This window comes from Dipodomys spectabilis, unplaced genomic scaffold (genome assembly GCF_019054845.1).
Source record: "Dipodomys spectabilis isolate Male_0828 unplaced genomic scaffold, ASM1905484v1 ptg000098l, whole genome shotgun sequence".
NCBI lineage: Eukaryota > Metazoa > Chordata > Mammalia > Rodentia > Heteromyidae > Dipodomys > Dipodomys spectabilis.
In genome coordinates, this window is record NW_024870775.1 from 7,965,999 (window position 1) to 7,975,030 (window position 9,032).

The 9,032-nt window shown below is 44.2% G+C and overlaps 1 non-coding gene across 1 annotated transcript; it reads left to right on the top strand.

Moving 5' to 3' along the window:
• The first annotated feature begins 8,759 nt into the window (after window positions 1-8,759).
• On the top strand, window positions 8,760-8,824 carry Trnaa-ugc. Its single transcript has one exon. It is a non-coding gene; the product is annotated as a tRNA-Ala (tRNA).
• The last annotated feature ends 208 nt before the right edge of the window (window positions 8,825-9,032 follow it).

Sequence of the window (9,032 nt, forward strand, 5' to 3'; positions counted from 1 at the left end):
ATCATCAACTTATATGCCCCAAATATCGGTGCACCCAGATATGTTAAACAAATGCTCTCAAACTTACAGAATAAAATAGATCCCAATACGATAATACTAGGAGACTTTAACACGCCACTCTCACCAAAGGACAGGTCTACCAACCAGAGGATTGGCAAAGAAGCTACCGAATTAAGTGAGGCCATACTTCAAGCGGAATTAACTGACATCTACCGAGTATTTCACCCTAAAACAACACAGTACACATTCTTCTCAGCAGCTCATGGAACTTTCTCCAAAATAGACCATATCATAGTTCATTCAAGGAACTTAAGCAAATACAAAGGGATCGACATAATCCCCTGTATCCTATCTGACCACAGTGGAATCAAGCTAGCTCTCAATAACAAAGCATACCGCAGAAATTTCTCTAATACATGGAAATTGAACAGCACACTCCTTAACAAGGCCTGGGTAACAGAAGAGATCAGAGAAGAAATAAAGCATTTCCTAGAACTCAATGAAAATGAAAACACCTCACAAAGAAACTTGTGGGACACAGCAAAAGCAGTCCTGAGGGGCAAATTTATTGCCCTCAGTGCCCACATCAAGAGAATGGAGACAGACCAAGTAAATAATCTCATGTTGCAACTAAAACAGCTAGAAAAACAAGAAAAAATGGGACCTAAAGCTACTAGACGAAGCCAGATAACCAAATTGAGAGCAGAGATTAACCAATTAGAAAATCAGAAAACCATAACCAAAATAAACCAAACAAAAAGCTGGTTCTTTGAAAAAATAAACAAAATTGATGGCCCGTTGGCAAGATTAATTAAAAAAAGAAGAGAGGAAACCCATATTAATAGGATTAGGGATGCCACGGGAAACATCACAACACGTACCCAAGATATCCAAACAATTCTAACAGACTACTTTCAAAAGCTATACTCTCTAAAGGAAGAAAATCTGGCGGAAATGGATGCATTTTTAGAGAAATACAAGTTACCCAAACTGAGCAAAGAAGAAGTTAACCAATTAAATAAGCCAATAACCTATAATGAGATACAGGAAGCTATCAAAAGTCTTCCAACAAAAAAAAGCCCAGGACCAGATGGATTCACAGCAGAATTCTATAAGACCTTTAAAGAAGAACTAATACCCATACTCCTCAAGCTCTTCAGAGAAACAGAGAAGGAGGGAGCTATCCCAAACTCATTCTATGAAGCCAATATCACACTCATCCCCAAACCAGGCAAAGACCCAACCAAAAAGGAGAATTACAGGCCAATCTCCTTGATGAACACAGATGCAAAGATCCTTAACAAGATTCTAGCTAACAGAATCCAGAAACACATAAAAAAAATAATACACTATGATCAGGTAGGCTTCATCCCAGAGACACAGGGATGGTTTAACATACGTAAGTCAATAAATGTAATCCAGCATATCAACAGAGCCAAGGTCAAGAATCACATGATTATCGCCACAGATGCAGAAAAGGCCTTTGATAAAATTCAACATTCATTCATGCTAAAAGCTCTGGAGAAAATAGGAATAGAAGGAACATTTCTAAAAACAATAAAAGCCATTTATGACAGACCAATAGCCAATATTATACTTAATGGGGAAAAGCTACAACCAATCCTCCTAAAAACAGGAACAAGGCAAGGATGTCCACTGTCTCCACTCCTCTTCAACATAGTCCTAGAACCCTTAGCCAGGGCAATAAGGCAAGAAAAAGACATTAAAGGGATCCGCATAGGGAAAGAAGAAGTGAAACTATCCCTTTTTGCAGACGACATGATACTATACCTCCACGATCCCAAAAACTCCATCCCCAAACTTTTAGAAATCATAAGTCACTTCGGCAAAATAGCAGGATACAAAATAAACCCACAAAAATCAGTTGCCTTCCTATACACTGATAACGCACAGGAAGAGAGGGAAATAAAGGGAGCAACCCCATTCACAATAACCTCCCAAAAAATAAAATATTTAGGAATTAACCTAACCAAAGATGTAAAAGAACTATTTAATGAGAACTATAAAAAGTTAAAGAAAGAAATTGCAGAAGACACTAGGAAATGGAAAGACCTCCCATGCTCCTGGATAGGCCGACTTAATATAGTAAAGATGGTGATACTTCCAAAATTAATATACAAATTCAATGCAATTCCTATTAAAATCCCAATGACGTACATCACTGAAATACAGAAAACAGTCCAAAAATTTATATGGAACAACAAAAGACCTAGAATAGCCAAAACAATTCTAGGGGATAAAGACAATATGGGAGGGCTATCCATGCCGAACTTCAAACTCTACTACAGAGCTATAATCACAAAGACAGCATGGTACTGGCACAAAAACAGACCCGAAGACCAATGGAACAGAATAGAAGATCCAGATATAAATCCACAGGCCTACAGCCAGCTGATATTCGACAAAGGAGCCAAAGACATACAATGGAAGAAACACAGCCTCTTCAACCGCTGGTGCTGGGAAAACTGGGCAGCCACATGCAGAAAACTAAAAGTGGACCCCAGCCTATCACCATGCACCAACATCAACTCAAAATGGATTAAAGACCTTAACATTAAACCTGAATCTCTGAAACTACTGCAGGACAGAGTAGGAGAGACACTTGAACTAATAGGCACAGGAAGGAACTTCCTGAACAGAGTCCCAGGGTCACAACAAGTTGGAGAGAGACTCGACAAATGGGACTACCTTAAAATAAAAAGCTTCTGCACAGCTAAATCTATCGCAACTAAGCTAGAAAGACAACCAACTAATTGGGAAAAAATATTTACCAGCAATATATCAGACAAGGGGTTAACATCCTGTATATACAGGGAACTCAAGAAACTAATCCCTCCCAAACCTAACAAACCAATTACTAAATGGGCAAGGGAACTAAAGAGGGACTTCTCAAATGAAGAAATAAAAATGGCAAAGAAACACATGAGGAAATGTTCATCATCCCTGGTGGTGAAGGAAATGCAAATAAAGACAACCCTGAGAAACCACCTTACCCCAGTCAGAATGTCCCACATCCACAAATCAGCCAACGACAAATGCTGGAGGGGATGTGGAGAAAGAGGAACCCTATTACACTGCTGGTGGGAATGTACACTTATACAACCACTTTGGAAAGCAGTCTGGAGGGTCCTTAGAAAGCTAAAGATTGACCTCCCTTACGACCCAGTCATACCACTTCTAGGCATCTACCCTGAACAACAGGAACCAATATACAAGGACACGTGCACCTCCATGTTTATTGCAGCACTGTTCGCAATAGCTAGGATATGGAAACAACCTAGGTGCCCCACCACAGATGAATGGATCCAAAAATTGTGGTATCTATACACAATGGAATATTATGCAGCCATTAGAAATGACAAAATAATGGCATTTGCAGGGAAATGGATGGAGCTAGAAGGAATCATGTTGAGCGAGGTAAGCCAAGAACGAAGAGACAAACGGTACATGGTCTCCCTCATAAGTGGATGCTAAATCCAAAAGGTTAGTGATACGACAAAACTAACAGGACTTAAGAAACAAAGAACTCCCGCTCATCTGGTTGAACCACTACTAAATATCCTCATGCTGCTGATCACAAATATGGTATATAACATGTGAACACTGTTATATATTACAGACTGTGGTAGACAATTTGCTCCAGGGAAGTTAGAATGAACTTGTGACTTTGAAATTATGTAATCATTTAATCACAATCAAAAAAAAAAAAAAAAGAACCTCGGGGAAGGGAGGGAGGGAGGGGATGGTAGGGGGAAAACAATGGAGGGGGTAACAATGTTCAAGAGGAAGTGTACTCATAACCTCACTCATGTAACTGTGACCCTCTGTATAGTAGCTTTACAATAAAAAAAAAAAAAAAAAAAAAAAAAAAAAAAGCAGAATACATTGCCAAGCACCGGTGGCTCACATCTGTAATCCTACCTACTCAGGAGGCTGAGATCTGAGGATCCTGTTTCACAGCTAACTTAGGCAGGAAAAGTCTGTGAGATTCTTGTCCTCAATAAACTACCAAAAAAAAAAAAAAGCCAAAGCCAAATTCCGGGGCTGTGGATTAAGGGAAAGCTTGCTTGCCTCATATTCAGGAAGCTCCAAGTTCAAATCCAAGTACAGGGGAGGGGGGACCCCCTGAAAATCCATACACTCTATTTCTTCTTCAGGGACAGAAACTTTGTGTTCTCCTGCAGCTGTGACCCTGAAGGTAGGAATTAAGGGGAGGTCCTGGCTGGAGATTCTAGCAGCAAGGAGAAAGATGGTAGGGGGAAGGGGAAGAGGCTGAGAGCGCAGGGTCTCTGTCACTTCTTGTCTCTGTCTTTGTCCCCCGAGTTGGACAGCAGAGTACAGGCAGGCAATGAGCAGGTCAGGGGCCTGGCAGAATTTGATGTCAGAGCATCGCTGCCATCCTGGCAGCCTGCAACTCAATAAGGCTCTGATTGAATTAGCCTCGCAGGGCTGTGGCTTTGGCAATGAATGTTGGGGACAGGCTGGCGGCAGCAGCCGGAAAAAAGACAAAAAAAAAAATAGTACAAAAGTTTAATTCAGTCAACTACCACAAAAGGGCCTTGCACAAAAGAGAATTAACTCATTCCAGGGTTCTTAGTGGCCGAAGACTTCCGAAACCACATGAGGAGATGATGGGTGGCCAGGCCTGGTAGCACACACCTGTAATCCCCAACACTCAGAAGGTAGAGACAGGAAGAAAACTGGTTCAAAGCCAATGTAGGCTATGGAGCAAGATCCTATCAACAAAAAGGAAAAAAATTCAAATCATCCAGAAAGAACCAGGTGCTACCTGAACGGAATAACGCACTCTCCCCCCTCCCCCCCACACACAAGAGACTCAACATTTGTGTGCTGTAAAATGGGCTTGGGATGGGGCAGAGACGGAGTGGAGCTGAGTCTGATCTTGCTCTGCTCCCACTTCCAACACACGTACTTCATGCTGCCCCCTGCTGGCCATCATCAGTAAAGGCTCCCTAGGGGTAAACTAGAGAACTTTATTTCAGCCTGTCCCCAAGACTTGACCAGAGAATCTAGGAGGAAGTGAAAACTTTAACTTCTCATCTTGATTCCAGTTTAAGATCCTGGAATGCTCTGAATAGACGGTTTCACCTGTCAGCATCTGCCAGATTCTAGCCAGGAGGCTCCAAGCTCCCATCTTGGCTCAGGGATCCATCTGACTCTGCATATGTAACCAAAGCTCGCTGCACATCAGGGCACAGCCCACAAAAAGCCAGCCCAGAGCAAATAGCCTACTTTCCTTAAAGGAAACTAAATTAATGCTGGGCGTGGTGGCTGACACCTGTAAGTTCAACGCTCAGGAGGCAGAGGCAGACAGGATCACTGTCTGAGGCTGGCTTTACAAAAGTTAAAAATCGTACAGGGAATGCTATGAATTCAAAAAGACATGAGACATATTTTCCTAGCTCAGCCTGAATGCGGGACTGGGGTATGGATCCATGACTTATGAGGAAGGGAGAGAGCCCAGTAAACACGGACCCTAGGACCCTAGGTTAGGGAACTGTGGTGGGCAGGTGAACCAGCTGCCAAGGCTGGAATGTACCATGAGACCAGAGGCAGGATGGCACAAAATGCAAGTTCCTGGGGACTTAGAGAAGGAAACCTACCTCAAGTGGCAGCCAGACAGAAGGGTAACTGCACCCAAGACCAAGGTGGGGGGTTATAGGTCAGGGTAGACAAGGTGGGCTGTGTGCAAACAGTTCCTGGCCTTTCTCACGATCAGTTGACATCTCCAATGTCAGTTAAGAAACAACTCCAGCTTCAACGACAGCCATAACTTAGCAGCTGAGTCTCTTAATGACTTCCTCTTAACAAGACTTGGGATGTTTGTGAAGGTCCCCTTGGTAGATGGTGATTTCAACCAAGCTGGTAGTTAAGCCAACATGATGGCTACAACCAACATGGCGGCTAGAACCAACATGACAGTTAGAGCCAACACAGTGCTCAAACCAAGATGGCTAGACTCAGTCATCTTTTTGCTTGATTTCTACAATAGAAAAAAGAATTAGCCAGGCACCCGTGGCTCATGCCTGTAATCCTAGCTATTCACGAAGCTGAGATCCGAGGATCACAATTCAAAGCCAGCCCAGGCTGGAAAGTCCATGAGACTCTTATCGCCAATAAAACCCACTAGAAAACCGGAAGTGCTGCTGTGGCTTAAGTGGTAGAATGATTGCCTTGAGCTGAAGAGCGCAGAGACAGCACCCAGGCCCAGAATTGAAGCCCCACAACGAACCGCCCAAAAAAGAAAAAGAAATAATTTTTTTTCCCTTTCTCTTCTTTCTTCCACAGTCATCTATTGGCTGACTTGATATATATATATATATACACACACACATATATATGTATATATACGTGCATATACACATATATATGTATATATACATATATATGTGTGTGTATATATATATATACACACCCATACATATATATATATATATATATATATATATCTGCTATTTAATGTTGGAGACCCTGGGACACAGGGAGCATGCAGGAGCAGTTGCAGACCCTTCCTATCTCCTGACACCTGTTACCCACCCCCTGCCAGGAGCAGAGGGCAGCAGTGGAGCTGACCAGTGGCATAGGAATGGGGACCCTAGGAAGCAGCTCCCAGCGCAAGCTAAACTGTCTCATCAGACTCTACTTACAAGGCTCAGATTGGATGATCGCATTGTTGACCCCGCCCCACTTTAGAAGACGAGGGTGGGGCCAGATGGGGTGGGCAATGAAATCCCCCAACCATCCTGCGCTGCGTCACCACCCTCTCGGAGACCTTTGATTCTGGGGACAGTCAACTGTGACACACACAGAGATTTTGTGCCACCTGGAAGGGTAGCAGTAAAAATCCTCCTATGGAAGGATGCCCCGTCAAGAGCTTCTCCTGGCTTCCAGACCTACAAACACACCCACCTCCTCCCCCACACTTTCTGTAGAAGAACAATACACGGGTGCAAAGCGTATGTGAGTGGCTTCTGTGATGCCTCTTGTAAAAAGCTTCAAAGTGAGGAAATGCAAAGAATCCAGCTTCCAGCTCAGAACGTGTTCCCGACAGCTGCTGCCTGAATAGCTTCAAGAACAAACATGTATTGTCTGGGTTCTGGAGGCCGGAAATCTGAATTCCAGGTATTCATGAGGCTGATTTCTTCTCTGGACATTGGGGAAGAATCTGTCTCCTTGGCTTAAGAGATGGACGGCTTCTGTCTTTTTTGTGTCTCTTTCTGTTGTTGTTTGTGCTAGTACTGGAGTTTGAAGTCCGGACATTGCACTTGCTAGGCAGGTGCTCTACCACATGAGCCCGACCCCCAGTCCTTTTTTGCTCTTTCTTTTTTAGGTAGGATCCTGTGTTTGTTTTTGTCAGTCGTGGGACTTGAATTCAGGGCCTGAGTGCTATCCCTGAGCTTTTTTTTTTTTTTGGGGGGGGGGTCCAGTCGTGGGGCCTGCACTCTGGGCCTGGGCGCTGTCCCTCAGCTCTTCAGCTCAAGGCTAGCACTCTACCACTTGAGCCACAGCCCCACTTCTGGCTTTTTTTCTTTTTGCTTATGTGGTGCTGAGGAATCGAACCCAGGGCCTCAGGCATGCAAGGCAAGCGCTCTACCACTGAGCCACCTTCCCAGCCCTCCCTGAGCTTTTTCTGCTCAAGGCTAACACTCTACCACTTTGAGCCACAGCTCCACTTCTGGTTATCTCATTGGAGATAAGAGTCTCATGGACTTTCCTGCCCTGGATGGCTTTGTACTGTGATCCTCAGATCTCAAACTCCTGAGTAGCTAGGATGACAGGTGTGAACTAGCAGTGCCCAGCGTGGGTCCTGTGTTTTTGTCTAACCTTAGACTGTGATCCTCCTACCTATAGCCTCTTGAATAGCTAGTAAGATACAGGTGTGTAGTACCACATTTGGCATGATGCTTGAGATAGTGTCTCACTTTTTGTACAGGTCTGGCCCTGAACTGCTAGGATTACAGTCCTGAGCTACTACACCAGCTTACTTGTGTCTCTTCCTATTTTCTCCACACTACCCACGTCTCTGCATGTTCTTTATTAAAGACAGGCTACAATACTAGGATTTGCCTTTTGTAAAGACCTTCTCTCCAGGGGCTGGGAAGGTGGCTCAGTGGTAGAGCGCTTGCCTTGCATGCTCGAGGCCCTGGATTCGATTCCTCAGCACCACATAAGCAAAAAGAAAAAAGCCGGAAGTGGCGCTGTGGCTCAAGTGGTACAGCGCTAGCCTTGAGCTGAAGAGCTGAGGGACAGCGCCCAGGCCCAGAGTTCAGGCCCCATGACTGGACCCAAAAAAAAAAAAAAAAAGACCCTCTCTCCAAGTAAGTCATGAGTTGAGTTACTGTGGGTTAGGCATCAGCATTCAAATCTCGGGAGGAAGTGGAGAAAAGGGGACACACACTCTTAAGAGAACCCAAAGAGAAGGTAACTATAGGGGTGAAATGCACATACAAATTAAAATCTCAATAAGTAATCTCTGATCTATGAACGTCACCCCAAAAGGCTTATGTAACTCTGTGGCCTCTCTGGGTAGGTCAGAGGAAACAACACTTGAGCTGATTTATGCAAGGAGACAAAATATCCCTTTGGGCTGGTGACTTGCTTTGTTTGGTGTTTGTGTTCCTGGAAGAGTTGTGCTGCCATTAATTATGGTATGTGGACTTCTTGTAAATGCACCAGAGAAGTTTGTGACTTAAAAGGGAGCTTTATGGGGCTGGGAAGGTGGCTCAGTGGTAGAGCGCTTGCCTTGCATGCTAGAGGCCCTGGGTTCAATTCCCCAGCACCACATAAGCTAAAAGAAAAAAAAGCCAGAAGTGGCGCTGTGGCTCAAGTGGTAGAGCGCTAGCCTTGAGCTGAAGAGCTGAGGGACAGCGCCCAGGCCCAGAGTTCAGGCCCTGCGACCAGACCCAAAAAAAAAAGGGAGCTTTATGCCTGTCATGCTAGCTGCTCACAAGGGTGAGATCTGAGGATCATGGTTCAAAGCAAGACCTGGG